We start from the raw sequence: 20,631 nt of genomic DNA, 5'->3' as shown, positions 1-20,631 counted from the left end.
TCCCTTCTTATTCCATGTTCTTCAAAAAAATCGAAAAATTCATTTGAGGTAAATTCCCCACCTCTATCAGACCTGAGGCACTTAATTTTGTGATCTAATTCGTTTTCAACCAACGCTTTGAAAGATTTGAATTTTTCGAAGGCTTCATCTTTGTGCTTCATAAGTCCTATCCAAACCATCCTAGAGAAGTCCTCAATGAATAATATAAAGTATTCTTCTCCTCGAGGTGGTCTTTTCCTAGATGGACCACATACATCTGTATGGACTAGTTCAAGAGGCCTGCTAGCTGATCCTTCCTTCTCTGGGAAGTTAGTCCTGGTTTGCTTACCAAACTGACATGATTTGCATATTGTATTGTCTGGAATTCTGATGTCTAGAAGACCACGAACTGCCTGGTATTTGCGTGCTTTCCTTATCTGTGAAAAGCATAGATGCCCCAACCTTCGGTGCCATAACCAGTTTTCATCATTCTTGCTCAAATAGCATTGTTGTTGTCCTTCTTCAAATATGTATAAATTATTTGGAGTTCTTATGCCTTTGATCACTGTTTTTCCTGTATCAAGATCACGAACACTACATCCATTTGATCGAAATATTACCTCAGTTCCTTGATCACACATCTGACTGACACTCAGTAGATTATGCTTCAAGCCATCAACATACAAAACATTTCCAGCTTTGACTTTTTCTTTCAACTGAACAGTGCCTTTTCCTTTTATGACTGCAGGGGTATCATTTCCAAAAGAAAATTTCTTTCATTTTTCTAAAGCACTATATGATTGAAGTTTTTCTTTATCACCTGTCATATGCTTCGAACATCCACTGTCGATGTACCATTTATTTTCCTGTCCTTTTGCATATAAAGTTATCCCACATCTTTCTGGTTGCGGTTCCTTCATTCTCCATGTTCTGGCACTTGAGGTTTGTTCCTTCTGAGTTGTCTTCCAAAACCTACTCCTGCATTCAGAATCTTCATGACCAAAGTTATTACAAATAGAACATTCAGTTTCATTTCCAAGGGTGGAAAATTTGTTATAGGTCCTTTTCGTGATTCCAGTCATACTTGTTTGTTTTTGAGCTTCTCTAGTCATGATTGTCTTATAGGCAACACATTGAGCTGCTTTGTGGCCAAATTTATGGCAAGAGAAGCATTGGCCATTGAAGAAACTCCTGCGATTATCAAATCTACCAGCCAAATGATTGTATTTTCTATTGTCATCCATTCTTGAGGCAAATTGAGAAGACTTTACCTGTGGCTGGTTGTAGCTTTTGTTCATCCTTAAGGTGGATTGCCCCCGATTTTCCTGGTAGTCTTTGTTTATTCTTGATGCAAATCGTCCCTATTTTACCTGGTGATCTCCATTGGGCTTTTGCTCATTCCTCCTTGCTGCATCAAGATAACTTTTTGAGGTGGATGCTTGAGATGCTTCTCCATTATATCCTAGACCTGTCTTGATTAGTGGAGAACGCTGCACATTGATAATCTCATCTAGAGTTTTAGATCCTTTAACAAATTTAAGATTAAGAGCTTTTGTTTTCTCAATCTCTTTTCTAAGACCAACAATTTCACATTCTAACTTTTCAAGAAGTTTTTCTTTTTCGGCAAGTTGGAATTGAAGAGTATCAATGATCACATTCTTCTCTTCTAAACATGTTTTGAGTCTAGAAATCTCTTCATAAAAACCTTCTTCATCTATAGCATCACAAAATCATCATCTTCAAAAGCCATTAAGAGTCTATAATTGTTACCTTGTTCATCTTCGTCACTATTTGAAATCCCATCACTGTCTTCATAAGTGTAGTAACTTTTCTTAGTTACATTCTGTTTCTTGTTCCATCTAACAGGTTCCTTCCCCTTGTCAATCTTATCCTTATGAGGACATTTGGCAGCATAGTGACCGACTCTTCCACAAGCAAAGCATTTGAAAGGTAACTTACCTCGGAATATTCCAGCACCCCGTTCAAGGTTCTTGACAAAATATGATTCTTCTTCTTCTTCTGACACGTGTCCTGACTCATAGTAGTTTCCTTTGCCTGAAGCCTTGAAGGCAGCTTCTCTCCTGTCTGATGGTCCTCCTTTCCTCATTTCATAAGCAATTATAATTCCGTGCAGTTGTGACATGGTAAGGTTTCGTAGATTCTCTTTTTCTTCTATTGCAGAAACTTTAGATTCAAACCTAGGGGACAAAGATCTTAGAACTTTTTCAACCACAACAGCCTCTTTTATTTCTTCACCCAAGTTTTTCATACAATTAACAATCTCATCTACATGCAGGAAATAGTTAGCCACACTTTCATCATTGTGCATTCTGAGATTTTCATACTGAATTCTAAGAGTTTGAAGTTTTGCTCGTTTTACCTGTTCATCTCCTTCATAGCTCAGAACAATCTTGTCCCATATTTCTTTTGCGGATTTATACTACATAACCTTGATGAATTCTGATTGAGATAGACATGCTAATAGGGTATTGACAGCCTTTGCATTTGTTTCATATTTCTTCTTCTCAACCAGATCTGTAGGAGTTGCTGATGGAAAAGAGTACCCTGTATCTATGATATCCCAGACTTCTGTACCAAGAGATTGAAGATAGACAATAACTCTTACCTTCCAATATACAAAGTTTGTCCCATCAAAAATCAGTGGCCTGATAGATGCTTCTCTCTCGTAGTTGCTCATGATGATGGATCTTCCTTCAAGTGATCAAGCTTCTTCAGAAGGACCTGCTCTAATCCCAATTGTTGGAAATAATACTGAGAGGGGGGGTGAATCAGTATTATCAAGTCACTTATTTTATTTTTCAAACCCAGATCATATACGCTACTTTAGTTATATAAAACCGCGTATATACGCAACTACAGAGAAGGAAACCCGTGTATGCAATGCAGACTTATAATTTAATTTATCTCACTGATGTTAATCATTAATCTGTGTATTAGGATCAAATGAACAGTAACCAGAAATAGTAAAACAGATCTGAAGACAATCACACACACAAGAACACAAGATATAAGGTGGAAACCACCTGCTGCAATTCGTCTCTATCTTCTTTTAATTAGAAACTTCTTTTTACAATGTACTGGTGCAGTCCTTTACCAGTACGCAGGCTACAACCTGCAGAGAGCTACAACCCTCTCTCGTTCTCCAGCTTCTCCTGGAAGGGAGCTACAACCCCCTTAGCTCTTGCACTAGCCAAGATACTAGTACGTAGGTGCTGGCCTATAGAAGGATACAACCTTCTCTTTCTTCTAGGGACCACGTTTCATAAATTTTCAGACTGAATCCATGAACATCAATCAATCATCAAGAATTTCTGCATCAAACAATCTCCTTTTCACCAATTAGAACTGAAGCAAGTAGATACTTCTCTGACAGTTGTACCCAAAACACAGTAATAGTAACCATACACCAAATTCTGAACCCAGAACACTGCAGCAATAAACAGAAGCAGCTAGAACATAAATCAAGAGATGTACGCTACTTCACTGTTCAGAAACCTGCATGTATACGCTTCTGTGTCAAAGCCAACCTGCGTATACGCTTCTTTCCCTTACCAAAACAGCGTGTATACGCGCCTTCGCTTCACTGAACCTGCGTATAGATCTATAAAGGATAATTCATTCTTTTCAAACATTCAGACATTAGTTAACCCAGATTACTAGATTTATAGATCAAGCATGCGCCACATATAACAGATCAAAATCATACAAAGATACTATCATTCAAGCCTAAAGATTATGACCCATCAATAGAACTTATCCTTCTCTTTGCGCTAAGGTTCCTCCTTCATTCAGAATTAGATCTGCACCATAACCCCAATCACCAATATTTCAGATCTAGCACTTATTAGATATTCAATTAATTCGGATGATCCTTTGCCAAATGCTCTCCTTCCTCTTTTATAGTCTTAGGCCTTTCACAATACCATGGTCTAAAACCATAATAAAACAATACCATGGACCCAATACTTGGGATCAACACTTCTGACAAGATACCATGGTCCAAAACCATAGGTTCAAATACCAAGGACTAACTACCATGGGCCAAAAGTAAGTTCTCCAACATATACGCGCTTTTCCTTGCATGAAAGTGCGTGTATATGCATACGCGCCTTTGTAACGTCTAACCCGCGTGTATACGTGCCTTCGTCTAGGTGAACCTGCGTATATGTCTTTTCCTTCATTCTAAAAGCCTGAACTAAGATCTGTCACCAGAGAGAGTTGCCATCAAGGACAACACCTGTGCCATAGCTCCAAACCTGTGCCATAATGCCAACAGTAACCCCTCCATAGCTGATAGGAAGGAGATGGTCAACCCATATCAAACTAAGTCATACATTTCATTTTCACATTTGGCTGATGTGTTACAACTTAATCCAAGAGAAGTTCCTTTGCCAACCACCATACCATTGTAAGAATTTGTAATCTCTAGCAATCTGAATTTGATGAAGCTGAAGTTGAAGTGTGAATTCAGTGAATGAAAGAGTGTCTAATAGCATCTATGTATGTATGGTATGTATGTCCTTATGAACTTAATGTATAGGTAGATTACTTCTGAACTACTAAGAAGATGGAGGGTTCTTATATCGCTGATGAGGTTGCACAACTGATAGGGTCTATTGGAACCGATAGGGGGTATATTGGTTGGATCACCATGAGAGAGAATCAGCCTGCCAGCTAAGGTTCGCAATGTAAACCTCCTTCTTCCTACAACTATAATAGTTCGTTGTGCTCTCCTCCTTCCCCTAACGATAGTTCACAATGCTCACTTCCTTTCTTCCTACCAACTATGGTTCGCCTAGCGGCTCTCCCTTAATCCTCCACTTCAGATAGTACCCACAATAGTATACCAGTGTACGTCATCCACATTTTTCACTTATCCACATTAATATTAATGAATATAAGAAAATATTGCATATCTACATGTCACTTTTCCATTTGATGATAGGTGGCTGGGAATTCCAACAATAAGTCTGTCATATGCCAACAGAGATACTAATCTCAGTTATGTAATATGTGAGTATTCTCCTCCATATTTCCACAATCAATATATAGTCTAAATATATATCTAGTATCAATAGAGATCAATAAATAGTATTGATTCTCCCCCCTTTATTGTTTTGTAAGAATTACCAGTTAGTTAGTTGTTTCCATAATCCCTTCATGAAGTCTTATTCCATACAATATGAAAGAAAGAAGCCTTACTTCTACTAATAGCTCTAGTGAAGAAGCTATAGGTTGTCTCCCTGGTCCCTACATGTTACTATGTGATGTCACATATCTACGTTGAACTTGTTCCCATTTGAGAGGTGTGATCCTCCTCCTTAATTAGCACATTACACCTAAGTACACCATGATAACTCTAGTTAGTGCTTCCATTCAAGAAACAAAATGACAACAACTTCTTTTTATACTAACGCATATCTACGTGTTGCATATATATGCGTTGAACTTGTTAATTCTAATTCAATCAATTTAGAATTAAAATAACCACATAGTAAATGGTCAAATCCCAGTTCAAGTGATACTCTTATTTCCCTATAAATCAATTTGATAGACATATTATACTAGTCTATGTTGAACTATGATATCATGATGTCTACGTTTCATTTTTCATCTCTTTCGTAGTATACTATACCTCTCCTTTCTTTCTTACACATTACTTACCACCAGACATTAATTTCTCAATGTTCTCAGCATGAGGTAAGGTCTCCTTTCTTTCTTTCTTACACATTACTTAGCACCAAACGTTTATTTGTCAATGGCCTCAGCAGGTTCATTCGGGGTAGGCACCATGTTGGTTGTCTAATTGGGAAGAATCCATGGGAGATATAATCCACAAGTTACCCATCCATATTGTACCACTAGATGACATTGAGTTGTAATCCATGGCAGGCGGCCTCAAGTTTGGTCGGGGCGGGCAAAAAAAAAAGTGCTTGGACAAAAACAACTAGTAGTGGTCCAATGGAGAATCAACAAGGGAAATTCAAAATATATGATATTTCATGTATACATTTCACTTTTATTTGTAAGTAATATGAATATTCAATCATAAGAGCTTACCCTGGATGAAACACACAGTTACTACTACATAGGTTGTACCATAGCACCTGGCAGAGACAGCAAGACCTACCTACTAACTTGAATCACATATATATGAGATACTTGCATATATACTGTTATAGCCTAGATTTGTCTCAGGCTGAAAAGACAAGGTTCTAGGTCCACATCAAACCATGCTCAGCCTCGTAGCTAGCCCTACGAGGATAGGAGAGGGCTCTCTCCGAGTCAATCTGAGCAAAAGGTAAACGATGAGGCTTGAGATGACTAAGTTTGCAGTTGATCTTAGGCTAGGTATGAAGTACAAGGAGTTTGAGGTTGATTTTTGAGGTTTTTGTTGAATCAAAGGAAAAGGCAATTTTGGGTGCGGGGATGAGACACAGTTTTTGCAGAGGTCTACTTGGGGCAAGGTAGGCGATTGTCTTGATGCTTTTAAAGAAAATAAATGGCTAGATCTGACTGATGAGAAGCTAAGGAGAGCAAGAAGCTTTCAAGGATTCTCCTTAAACAGATGAAAACATGGAAAATCAAACAAACTTAAAGGCAGAGCATAAGAAACTATGGATTCTACCTTAACACTTCATTTGTTCAATTGTAGAAGATGAGATAAGGAAAATGATACACATAACAACTTACAATTACTGAAAGAAGCACACCATCAACACATAAAGCCACAAGGATCCCAAACAATGCTGCAAAACCTGGTCTTTCCTTTTCCAAAAATGCAGAAGTGAATGTACAATAGGGTGTCAAGCTTTTCCCAAGACTCCAACCCTGAAAATGACTTGTAAATTACATAATATAGGCAAGCCAACCTCTTCCCTTGCCTCTAGCGGTCAAGCTCATCATTCTAGGAGTTGTTTCAACCAATTCTAAACAAAGCACTACAATCTAGGCAGTCAAAACAACTTGCCTCTATAAGGTAGGAAACTGATTCATTCATTAAATTTTCACTCTTTGGTGAATGAATCTTCTAGACCAAGTAACTAAGTGTCAAATTACATCATGTTTCAATTAATTACATCAATAAAAGTCACAAATTACATCACAAATCAAAACTGGTCAAACTAGCCGAGTTTTTGAGCTGAAAGATGAAAAATAGGGCAAAAATCTATATGCGCCGCGCTGATTTCTATATGCACCGCGCTACTTTGCTGTTGTTTTTGAGGTACCTACAGGATTCGAAATTGAGCTCAGGTTGGCTTGTTGGAAAGCCCTACCCATCTACTATCCAACCCAAGTGGAATTTTCAAAATTGGTATCCATTTGCCCCTCCAAAAGTGCATTCTCCCAAGACTGCTTCCTGTGTGTCAAAATAGGGGCAATGAGGTCATTTTTTGCATGTGTTTTGACCTTTTGGGGACCCAAAACTTTCCCAAACTTCTTGTCCAAGTACCAAAATTCATGATTCTCCATGAAAAATCCAAAACTGCAAGCCATTTGTGATTCGGAGCTCCCAATCATATGGGTCACGCAAGGTGCGCGGCGCATATAGGGAAAAAACCTGTTTTTTAAATGCAAAAATTTCAGAATGACCAAAAATGCCCCAAATCTCTTGAAATTTGGGCGGAGTTCCCTTATCAAGTGTGATGATGAGCTAAAGAGGCCTCAGCCAAAATCTGAAGACAATCGAGCTCCCTTTGTTTCTTTTTCTTGCGGATTGCCTTCTTCAATTTTGCCTTTAGATTTCTTATCCGAGCCTTGCAAACTTGGTTCCGTGCCCTGTAGTGAACAGCCATATGTCTCAACAATGCATTATCTCTATTGGCCTTGCTCAGCCACTTCTCCAAGTAAATGTTGACCCTTTCGAGATTAGACTCTCGATCCTCATTGACCTGTCGCTCTAGAGAAGTGAACTGAATCCTCCTATGTCGGGCAGCTTGGTGATTCTCACGGATGTTCTGTAGCTCCATGATCGCATGTTGATCTTCAAGTTGCTTATTTCTCTGTTCTAGATACCTGATGTTCCATTTGGCCATCTCCAACTGGATTTCCAAGGCTTGAATGTTTGTTTCTTGCTCCTCAATCATCATTCTATATCTAGACTTCTCTAAATCCGTAGTTGTCTCAACATCAGGAATGATAATGAAAACTGATGGCTCACCTAAAAGCCCTTTCTCATGCATGGGTTTCTTTCCCTTGTCCTGTACCTGTGCCTGTGGTGCTGATGTCAGAAGCGAGGCCCCTTCCACGCTAGGTGGAGATAACACTCGCTTTGCTGCTGCAAACAAAGTTCTGGTACCTTTCGGATAGCCTCTCTGATATGTAATGAAAATAGGCCTGGTCTCATGATGCTCATACTACTGAGAAGGTTCACCCTCATGTTTCACCTCTGATACTTCTCGTGAAGCTCTGAAGAAATCACATGAGATAAAGTCATCCCAAGTGATGCCCTGCGAACCAAGCTGATGAACCACCAAAATCTTTATAAGCGCAAAATGATATACACTGTTGAGTTGCTGCTGAGGGGTTCTATGCTGTATAAAGGTTGTCATCCTCTCTATATTCCAGCAGATGAAATACGGAATGTTCATCATCCGCACCCTGGTGAAATGCATAAGTAACCTGATGTGATAAGCATAAAGACGAGAGAATCATCCCTCACAGCTGAAATATTTCATGATCAATCTCATGAGAGGAGCATACTCATCTTTCAGATACCTGAACGGGAACACTCTTTTGAGCTGCCTCAAGCAATTGGGTTTGATATATGGCTCATAATGCTGCTTATCAATCTGTTGTTTTTTATGCCATAGTTCACCAATATTTGGTATACCTGTTGCTAGCGAAACAGTTTCTGGTGTAAGTGTAAAGGTGACCCCAGCCAAGGTAGCTTGGTCTCCGTGCAAATGCAAGACAAAAAGACGAGCCAACTCATAATGAAACTGGACCTCAGCTACCTTTTGACAAAACTCATAGCATGACTGATGCTCAAAGCACTGCATAGCAAGAGGACAAGCATGCAATTCTCTAAGGTTGATTGGTTCCTCCCTGACATGTTTACCACTTTTACGAGGCCTCTGGAGTTCTTGTTCACCTACGGGAGAATCACTTTGGGTTTCTGCCTCATATTCCGATGAGTGACCAGATGACATCACTGCTGATATACAAACTGCCTCAAATGAATGTTGATAAGTGAAACTGCTGTGTGCTGATATGGACTGTTCTTTTGATTTAAACAATGTTGTGACCAAGGGGAAACAATGTACAAGGGATATTAGGAAAGGGAAAATATCAGGGAATTAGGGAACTTTGAAATAAAATGTATTTAGGGATAGGAGGGGAAATGTAAATATGAGATTAGGGTTTTAGGGTTTGGGATATTAAACAAGATTAAGGAGCTTTTTATAGAGGTGGGGGATTAGGATTTCAGGGATTGTAGTGTAGGATTAATGAGGGAATTAATGGAGGGAATTAATGAGGAAGTATGATGAGTGGATTTGGGAATGAGGAACAAAGGGAAATGGGGAAAAAACACAACCTTGGTAACAAAACTGTTTTCAAACCCTACAGCACTTTTATATTGACAAAGGGAGGCTTTCAAAATCTAGTCTCCACGGCAATCATCCATGAACCCATCACATTCACCATTAAAAACAAAGCAAAGGCAATGGAGGCGAGCCTACCTGACAAATTGATGTGAAGAGGAGGCGATTTGATGAGGTTTCAAACAAGTTACGGGCTCCAAACTGTAAGCGCCGCGCTCCTTACCCAGTGCGCCGTGCAAGTTATATGCGCCGCGCTGGTTATAATTTGCACTGGCCTGAATGTCTGTGTGCGCCGCGCAAGTTATATGCACCGCGCAGACTGTTATATGCACCGCGCAGGTGAAATGAGGACCAATCCGCTCCAAAACACTCAAACACGACTTGCAATGATTTTCTCGTCCTTTTGTATGCACAATGACATGAAACTTGATTGAAAAACCTTTATATAGACACCAATTTGTTTTTTTCCTCTTTCATAACCCACTTTGTTATGTTTTGCAATTGACACTTTTTCAGGATTAATAGAATTTTGACCTTTTTGTTTCCTCCTTAAATTTGGTTGAAATAATGATTTTCTTTGACAATTTTTTGCAGGGATAGCTATGATATGATCTGGCAAAGGAGACCAGGGCTGCGCCGGGACATTTCAAGAACTGAAATTTTTGAAAATTTATTACAAAAATGAAATATTGACTTATCTTCAAAACAGAGTTTTGAAGAGAAGTCATAATCTATCCGTATAATGATAAAAATCTCTGAGATAACAATCTAACAAGGACCTCCCTCTGGCCTGTTGGCTTTATTACACTTTGTCAAAGACCCATCGACTCAACCCTAGAACTAATGACCGAAAAAACTATTATGACCTAGAGACTGAAACAGGACTGCAAATGACTGTTCAAGACTTGATTTTTAAGAATAGACCTAAGCCAGCAGTGCCAAGCACGAGGGGAATGAGTGACACAAACCTCTCCGTCAGATTTATGGCATGCTTCTAACGAAATGCAACTAATCGAAACTGATGAGACACCTAAACATGAAATGAAAAAAAGAGTTTTGATCTCTGAGGGAGGGATAACCAGACCGACTCTAACATATACATGAAACTTTTCCCTTCAATGGGTGGTGATACTTATGCACCCATTCCAAAAAAACCCCTTGAATCCATGTTTGGTTAGTAGGGGATAGCAGGAGATTGAAAAATTGAGCCAAAGGCGAGTGGGTTTGTACCTAAGTCTTGATTTGGTAGGGGGGAGTTGGATTCTGAGAGAATGTTGATCTAGCTAGATACTATAACAATAGAAAAGAGTTGTGCCTCATGGCCATTGATGTGATTAAGCACTTTCTAGTTACTTATAGGAGAGGAGTTTCATCATGCATGATCGATCTGATCAGTGGATCCCCTATACTCCCATCTACGAACCTCAATGAAGAAACCAACGATGATCTGAGACAATTCATAAGCCAGAGAGGCTATTGAGTAAGGAGCCCAAAGATGAAAGGAGATTGATCGGGGCAGAACTATGCCATTCGCAGTGATTCTTATACCATTCCATTACAGTGGCTCAACCAGTAACCAACCCAAAATCCAGGGTTTCACATCCCATTGTAACTGGCACTTTCTTATCAAAGCAACGATTCAGTTTTTCTCCTGCACCCATCCTTCTCTACTGTTATAACTAATCCTTTACCACTCATATTATTACTAATATTTTACCACTCTTATTATTACTAATCCTTTTCCACCTATTCTCTTCCATTCTAAACTATAGCTAGAATTCAATCAATAGTTGGATTCAGGGACAACTATCAATCATATTACTTTCACTAATATGTTTTGATGGTGAGTTGAGTATGAATCTTTCATAGCAGCTTGATAAGAGCGGAGATAGACATAGCGATCAATAGGCGTAGAGGCATACATACTCCTCAAGTTGTATCTTGACCCAGTAGAGTATAATTCAGCTGGATTGAAAGGAAAGAGTACACTAGATTTTGGAGAAGGGATAGATGCACATGTGGAGTAGGCATTTGCATTCTCAACTCCATCAAGAGGAGTATATTCCTCCAGAGAATGATAGAATTATTTATACTATGATGGTACCAAGAAGTCTTTTGACCTTTAGCTTAGATCATTGAACTACTGCTAGATGGCTTTATTAGATTATGGTTCATTAGAGAAGAGAAGATATACTCGTTACATTGAGAGGATCTGATGCCCAGCCAAATAGCCAGTCAAAGAATTTGAGAACCCTTGACCTTTATGAATCATAAGAAGTACTGTTATAGATGACCCAAGATTGGATGGCATGAAAACTGACTCTTACCTTTAGACCATAAACCTAGGAAGGATATGAAATTACTGGCTTAACAAAACGTTATGCAAAAACATTGAGTTGTGGCTAGATAGACGTTAGGCTTTGCGGAAATACACCCGAGGCTGGTCAAGCCCATTTCTCTATTTGGTTGGTGGAGATAGATGTGTTTTTAGAAAGAGTTGACTAACACGTGGGTGCGACAAGAGGCGGGAAAATAATGACTATGTGCAGTGAACAACAGTTGTGTGCATTGAACAGGGATATTTGTAGTGAAACCTTCAAGTTACTACTATTTTTAAGATATGATTCACTAGTTTCAGCAATTCACTGGTTGAGGATCACAGGAAGCTATGGGATTGTACTAGGACAGGAAGATACAGGCCCGAGTGAGTTAGATAACTTATACGATAGCCAGTAGTAAATGTCAGGTGTCGATGCCTTCTTGTATCTTTCTTCAACGATGGATGATGCTTACGTATGTTGATATGCTATGAGAGAAACAGATGATGTAACACTAGAATTTTCCAAAAGAATTTGAGGATAATTACGTATATAAAGGAAATGTGTTAGGCGAGCAGGATAGAACCAATTGGAGGAGGTTGAGCCCCTTTATCCTTCCTAATGGAGGTTTTCCTTTAACTTTATGACTTGAACATCATCACTATGGGGTTGATTAATGGGTGGCCCCTTGTCCCAGAGGTGTGGGAGCCATGATCTTTGAAATTTTTTGATACCTTAGCCATGGCCTCCCCTTAGAGAAATGGATGGGAAACTACTAATGTTGATCAAGCCAATGTACCTGTTATACATTTTTGTGGCAATGCCAAAAGGAGATCCACTCAACCCAGTACTTGATGTTGCAAATACATGCGATGATGTACTTAACGAATGGGTTCGATTCACCACTTTATGCTTTATGTCAGGACTACCCAAGTATGGATCCCTAGCATGGTGGTGGAGGTAGGTTCCAATTCCCGCCGGTACTGGGGGAGAATCAATAGATCATTGTCACTAGCCAAGTAGTGATATCCCAGTATAGAGGTAGGAAGGTAGGTAGGTGACAATTCCCCATTCCACTTTCTGTTAAATACGCAACAACCAAAATCTTTTCCAAGAAAGGCATTCCCACAAACAACAGTCAAGTTTTCCGAGAGAGGTGACCCAGAAGTCAAAAAAATGTCGCTTGTCAACACGCTCGAAACTAAGTTTTGATTCCTGGATGTTTTGGAACGGATGCACAATACGATTCACCTATTTTGAGAAGTTGTTGAGCCCTTTGTGGTATAATAATGTATATAATGACAACTTCAAAATGAAACATCTTTTGAGATAGGCGTTTCCACCAACAAATGCCACATCTTACAAGAAATAAGGGCATTCCCCAAAATTCCCCAATCTACATTAATGCATTCAGTTATCCCACACTAGACAACATATTCTTATAAGGGCCCCCTGGCACTTATTGATGATTCACTTGATGGAAAACATAGTTTGAGGTAAGGTGGTCCACCAGATGGGCAACAGACATTGTATTAGGGGTGAGGTTGTCCACCAGACAATGGATACAGTGAGATAAATAAAGTCAGACTCACTAATTCTATCACTTATTGATCACCTCTTCCCATCATTCATTCAAGATCTCATGTACCCTTCTCATGGCCGAGTCATCTACCCTCTCGTATCCCTCATTCCCAGCTTTCAGGAACCCCTCCTCAATATTGGACTCCCCGATAGTTAAGAGCCAACTCTCCACATAGAAATTCCCTACCACGTAGCGTAATGAGCCAGAACCGGGACAGTATGGCATGACACATGCTACGGGGTGAAATCTACCCACAACATCCAATGGTATGGGACAACATTGAGATAACATATGCACCTACCTACATTTTCGGGAGTAGGGCAATACAAGGAAGTCTTGGCTTTATATTGAGTGAGTTATTCGATTCATGGCATAGTAGTTGTTGGTGGGGGTAGGCCCGGACACTATTGGATTTATGAAATTTATGGGGAATAGTAGAGTAGTTTGGGTAGGTCAGTACAACGAACGAATGACAGCCTTATTTAGTGGGGTTGAGGCCCGTAAAAGAAAGGATTGATTGATTCACTTAATAGAACACATCGTTGAAGTTAGGCGGTACACCAGACAGATCATAGCCCACATCACCATCGGCCAAGAGGATAAGAAGGCCCCACAAGACCCAACTTTCAACACGCCATATCCACCTGGAAAGAACTACCTCACCAACAAGGGGACAAATGACATAGTTGCCCGACATAGTAGCCTCACCTGACAAAGATTGGCATTCCCAGTTCATAGTTTTGGTTGGTCATTCAAGTATTATATCCCTCTCTTGGTTCAAATAGATAGATTGACGACTCGTTGTTCCATATCAACTCAAATCCCCTGTTTTTATTGAGCCCTTGTTTCATAGAAATGAATGCTTGTTCCAGAAAGATAGCCTTACTTATAGAGCCCCGGTTCAATAATAATAAGAAAAAGCTTTGTTGATTGAGTAACACTAAAAAGTCACCCTATTCAAAGAGTCTTGTAATAGCCTTGGTTTTAAGAGAGAGGAACCCTAAAGAGGAGTACTTTTGAAAGAAGAGTCTAGTTTCAATAGTAGTCCTAGATTTCTTAATAGCCCTGGTTGAAATGGCGCTCGTGAAAGATCTTGGTTTCAAGAGTTTAGTGACACTAATATTATTATATCAATTATGGCTTTGATTGCTACAGAATAGTTGATGAAACTCATTAAGCTAGACATACACTGTTAGAGTCGGTCTTTACATCCCTCCGTCAGAGATCATTTCTCTTATTGCATTTCATTTTTTTTAGGTGTCTCAGTTCATTCATTTTCATTCCGTTAGGGAGCATGACATATTCTGACAGAAGGGCCTTGTCACTTATTCCCCTCATGTTATCTGCCTACTGGCTCATGTGTGTGTGTTCATTTAAAAAAAAAAAAACATATACAGTCTTTTTATTTTGAAAATTGCAAAAGTTGTCTTTAGGGTTTCATGGTCGCTTAGGTCTAGGGTTTTATTAGGGTTTTGTCAAAAAATGTGTCAGAGTGTTCAATAATTGCCAACAGGCCATGAGGACATTTCAACAATGATAAATTTCATCACCAAGTATTCTCAAGTGTGTTTTTCCTTAAAACTCTGGTTTGAGGAAAAAACAGAGTATTTAGTATTTATTGTAAAAAATCATGAAATTATTTGTTTTCCTCATTGTAAATTATTTCATCTACACCCTGGTTTCTTTCCTTAGCCTACAAGCTCCATCACCTAAAAAGATAAGCCAAGCTCGGGTCATTTCGCTCATTGCAAAGTGAAAAAGCAGTGAAAAGGTCCAAAAACAGAGTTGAAAGCCAATGTATAAAACATGTCTCCAAGTTTTGAAAGCTCATTTGCATGCCAAGAGCAAAGAGGAAGCAACACCAATCGATTTTTGTGAACAAGTGAGGATATTGGGCAAAAATCGTTGTAAATCACCGGCGCGGCACACTGAGCAGGAGGCGCGGCGCACTGGTGAGGCGCAACGCACTGGGAGCGAACACGCAGTGTTATTTTACATGGGCACGGTGCACTGGGGAGGCATGGCGCATTGGGTATGCTGCGCGGCGCATACAGTTAAAAGGCCCGAAACTGCTAACCTTTGCTCCAAATCGCCAAGAACTTGCACGGATTTGACAGGTAGAGCCTTCATCTCTGTGATTTATCCAAGTTTGTGCTATGGTATGATGATTGATGAGTGGAAATGGTTAAACAAATGATCAAACCCTACCATTTCAAAGTCCTCACATAAAGGTTGCTGCCTAGGGTTTTAACAACTATTTGCCACCAAGTTTATCCTCTTTCCATCATTCCCTTATTTCCCTTATCCCATTTTTTCCCTGATTTCATTGTTCCCTACCCCCTAAAATCATTAAACCCCTATCTCAAGTTCCCTTTCCCAAATTTCCTAATGTAAAACCCTAAACCCTAATCCTATACATAAAATCCCAAACCATCCCATATTTCCCTAATTACTTCTATCCCAACAGTCCCAAAATTTCCCACTAGTTTTCCCCTCTCCTAACAGTCCCTTGTTTCACTGTTTTCCTCTTGGTGATAGAGGTCAAGTCCAACACAAAAGGCAATCCAACACAATTTTCATACATCAGCAATCAAGTTTCTCCAAGGCTTTTTGTCTATCAGCGGTTATGGCATCTGAGCATTCATCTGATTATGAAGTGGAAACCCAAAGTGACTCACCCATGGAGGAACATGCACCCTGGAGGCCTCATAGAGGTGGTAGACATATCAGAGAAGAACCAACCACCCTTACTAAATTGCAGGCCTGCCCTCTTGCCATCTCTTGTTTTCAACATCAGTCATGTTATGAGTTTTGTGAGAAGGTCGCTAATGTTCAATTTCATCATGAGTTGGCTCATCTGTTTGTATTGCATTTACATGGTGATCAGACCACTTTAGCTGGTGTCACTTTCACACTAACACCAATTTCCATTTCATTAGCAACCGGCATACGAAACATTGGAGAACCATGGAACAAGAGGCAAAAAATTGACCAGCAGCACTATGAACCGTACATCAAGCCCGGCTTTTTGAGACAGCTCAAGAGAGTGTTTCCATTTCGGTACCTCAAATATGAATATGCGCCTTTAATGAAACTGATCATGAAATATTTCACCTGTGAGGACCGGTTCTCCTGCTTGTATGCTTATCACATCAGGCTGTTGATGCATTTCACTCGAGTACGGATGATGAACATTCCTTATTTTATATGCTGAAACATAGAAAGGATGACCACCCTTGTGCAGCAGAAGACCCCTCAGCAGCAGTTTAACAGTCTTTATCATTATGCTCTCGTCAAGATTATGGTTGTTCATCAGCTTGGATTACAGGGCATCACTTGGGATGATTTTATCTCCCGTGACTTTTTCAGAGCTTCATAAGGATCTTCAGAGGCTCAACATGTGACAGGAGGACCTTCTTATTAACATGAAGGTCATGAGACACATACTGCTACTATGCCAGTATTCATTACTTGTCAGAGGGGCGCTAGACAATTATTTACAGCAGCAAAGCGAGTGTTATCTCCACCTGGGGTGGAAGGAGCCTCGCTTCTGACATCAGCACCATAGGCATAGGACAAAGGCAAGAGGCCAATGTAGGATGAGGGGCCTTCAGGTGAACGAGAGACCGAATTCATTCTCATTCAGGATGACGATACAGACATGGGCCCGCAAAGTGCCAACCTTAGAGATATCATCCAGGAGTAGCAGACAGAGATCAAAGCCTTGTCCCTCAACTTGGAGAGGGCTAAGTGGATTGTAAAATACTTGGAGCAAAGGAATAATCAGCTTGAATATCAACAGGTGATTATGGAATTACAAAACATCAGGGAGAATCGTCAAGCTGCCCAAAGGAGGAGGATTGAATTCGCTTCATTGGAGCAAGAGATTAATGATGATCGGGAGTCTTGGCTCGAAAGAGTCAACATCCACTTAGAGAGACTGCTAGACAAGGCCGATAGGGACAAAGCATTGCTGAGACACATGGCTTTCCACTACATGCCACGGAACAAGGTTTGTAAGGCACGAATAAGAAATTTAAAGGCAAAACTAAGGAAGGCATCAAAAAGGAAAAAGAGGCAAAAAGAGCATGATCGACTCTGGATATTGGCCAAGGCATCCTTGGCCCACCATAGCTCTTGATGAAGAAGGTCCAGCCCAAATTTCAAGAAATTTTGAGCAATTTTTGCATTTTGAAAATTTTTTGCACTAAAAAAAGGCTTTTCCTTCCTATGCGCCACACCATGTGGCGCTCGTTTTTGCTAGAGGGCTCCAAATCTCAAAAACTTTACAATTTTGGATTTTTCATGAAAAATTATGGTTTCTTGTGCATGGCCAAGAAATTTGGGCAGGTTTTGAGGACTCAAAATGTCAAAAAACACTCAAAAAATGACCTCACTGCCCCTATTTTGACACACAGGAATCAGTCTTGGGAGATTGGACATTTGGAGGGACAAATGGACACCAAATCTAGAAATTCCACTTGGGTTGGAAAGTAGACTAGTAGGGATTTCCAATGAGATATCTTGGACTCAATTTGGACTTCGGGAAGTGCCCCAAAATCAGCTCCAAAGTGGTGCGATTCATAGAGAATTTGGGCGCGGCGCATAGAGAAGTTTTGCCTCATTTTCACTCTTCAGCTCAGAAATTCGCCCAGTTTTTACCAGTTTTACTTTTTGATGTTACTCTTGACCTTTCATGATGTAATTTGATGACCATGATGTAATATTGGCACATTTTGACTTGTTCTAGAGGATTCATTCACTAAAAAGTGAAAATTAAATGAATGAATCAGTTTCCTAGCATATAGAGGCAAGTTGTTTCATTGCTTATTTTTTAGTTCCTTGTTTAGATATGGTTGAAATAGCTCCTAGAATGATGAGATCGACCCCTAAAGGCATGGGAAGGAGTTAGGCTTGTCTATATCAAGTAATTTCTCAGTCATTTTCAGGGTTGGACACTAGGGATTGCTTGGCACTCCATTGTACATTTGATTTCTGCATTTTTGGCTAAGGAAAGACCAGGGTTTTGCAGCACTTGTTGGGATCCTTGTGGCTCTGTGTTTTGATGGTGTTTTCTTCATGCAATTGTAAGTTCATTGATGTTTCATGTATGCCATTTCCTCTTTTCTTCTGAAATTAAACAAATGAGTGACAAAAGGTAGAATTCATTAGCTTGTTGTGCTTTGCCTGTTAGTTTGTTTAATTTTCAATGTTTTCTTCAGTTTGAAGAGGATTCTTTGTACCCTCTTGCCCTCTTCAGCTCCTCAGTGGTCTTTTCCATCCATTCATTTAATCTAAAGCATCAAAACTACTGCCTACCTCGCCGCAACCAGAACTCCGCAAAAATTTGGCCTCATCCCCAGACCCAAATTTGTCTTTCCCTTTTTTCCAACAAAACCCTCAAAAACTCAAATCAAAACCTTGCACTTCATACCTAGCCTAAAATTAGTTTTTATTTCAGTCATCTCAAGCCCCATAGATCATCTTTTGCCGAGATTGACCCGGGGAGAGCCCTCTCCTATCCTCGTAGGGCTAGCTACGAGGCTGAGCGTGGTTTGATGTGGACCTAGAATCTTACCTTTTCAGCCTGAGGTAAATCTAGGCTCTAAAATAGTGGCGACCATACTGGGGACCTAAATTAATTTTTTGTTGGTATTCTTCGTTTTATAAACTACAGACGGATCCTAAAGACTAGCCAGGTAGCCTTCAAAATGCTTTTGCTTTGCATTAGCGCAATTAGATAAATGCTACTTCAGTCAATCTCCGGTCTAATCTTATAAGCAGAGTATCTAACTTATAGATCACCCCAGTACATCTGAGAATTCTAAGCTTTTGGATGATAAGTTTAGAATTTGATAGGCTGAACAAGTTGTTTATGTCCCTTTTATTTCTTGAAATAATAACACACTGGCTTCCAGAAGACATACTAGAGCAAATCCGGATCCTGATCCCCCTCCTGTCTACAAAAATCCCAATCTAATTCCAAGAATTTTTCGCCAAGGAATTTCTATCATTCTCGTGTTCAAAGATCAATCGTGTCCTGTTGATTTTGAGTATCTTGAGGATCAAGAATTTGATGAGCATTTTGAGTTGTCTTTGTTTGAAACCAAATCTAAAAGCATTGTTGCTTCCACTGTCTTTAATCCTGAGTTTGTTCGGAATCTTGAAACTGAAAGGGCTAATAAATCCATTGATGATTACATTTTGAACCAGCTCCAGACTTCAATTACAGCTTCTAATATTGTTGATTTCTTAGAGACTGCTTCTGCAACCCTTGGGTCATCCGCAATTGCGTCTAGTTCAAGAATTCCCACCGAACCTCCTTTCATTCCTACCCTTCCCCCGCAGCCTACTATTTCTGATCAAAAATCTGCAGTCGTATCGCCTCCATCTACTCCTTCTACTCCTAAAATACCCAATATTGTTTCACCTCCACATACACCTCCTCATACACCTCACACATCAGCTGGACCCACTCCCCCAACTTCACCAAGACTGATTTCAAATCCACCAAAAGCAATGGCTGCTCGTTTTGCACCTCTCGCGCTGCATCAAGTTTTGGATGACATTCCCGCAAATTATCAGAGTAAAATTCCTTTTATTGATGGAACTCCTCATGGTACCACAACTCAGCAACATGTGGACAGAATGACGGATTTCTTCGATCTTGATGAGATTGATGCAGAAAACGTGACCATGAGATTATTTGTGCAAACTTTCGACGGTGAGGTAATAAAATGGTTCAGAGCTTTAGCAGCTAGAAGTATTCCCACATTAGAAGAGCTTCAAAGACAGTTCTTGGATCACTGGGAAGTAAAGAAAGATCCTCTTCAAATCACTTCTGAATATACCAAGATCAAGCGGAATGCTGGTGAGTCCATGCAAGACTATTGTATTAGATTCAATGCGGTTTATAATGCAATTCCTGATGATTTAAGGCCATCTAGAAAGTCGGATTTGCTTAAGTTTCTGGATGGTTTTGATCCAGACATGGCTTATCAATTAAGAGAGAGAGATCCGGAAACCTTAGAAGAAATGCAGAAAATTGCCATTAGTGTTGAGGCAAATCTGAATGACAAGAGAGCTAGATTGAAAGCCGAGAAGAGAGTCTCAATAAAGGAAGAAGCTTCTACCTCAGACCAAGTGCTCCACAAGGTAGAAAAGATGATTGAAAGGTTAACACTTG

Source organism: Pinus tabuliformis, chromosome Q (assembly GCF_031772625.1).
Source record: "Pinus tabuliformis cultivar Carrire ecotype Pingquan chromosome Q, CPIR1, whole genome shotgun sequence".
Taxonomy (NCBI): domain Eukaryota; kingdom Viridiplantae; phylum Streptophyta; class Pinopsida; order Pinales; family Pinaceae; genus Pinus; species Pinus tabuliformis.
The sequence above is the reverse complement of the archived record's forward strand: the minus strand, read 5'-3'. Positions refer to the sequence as shown.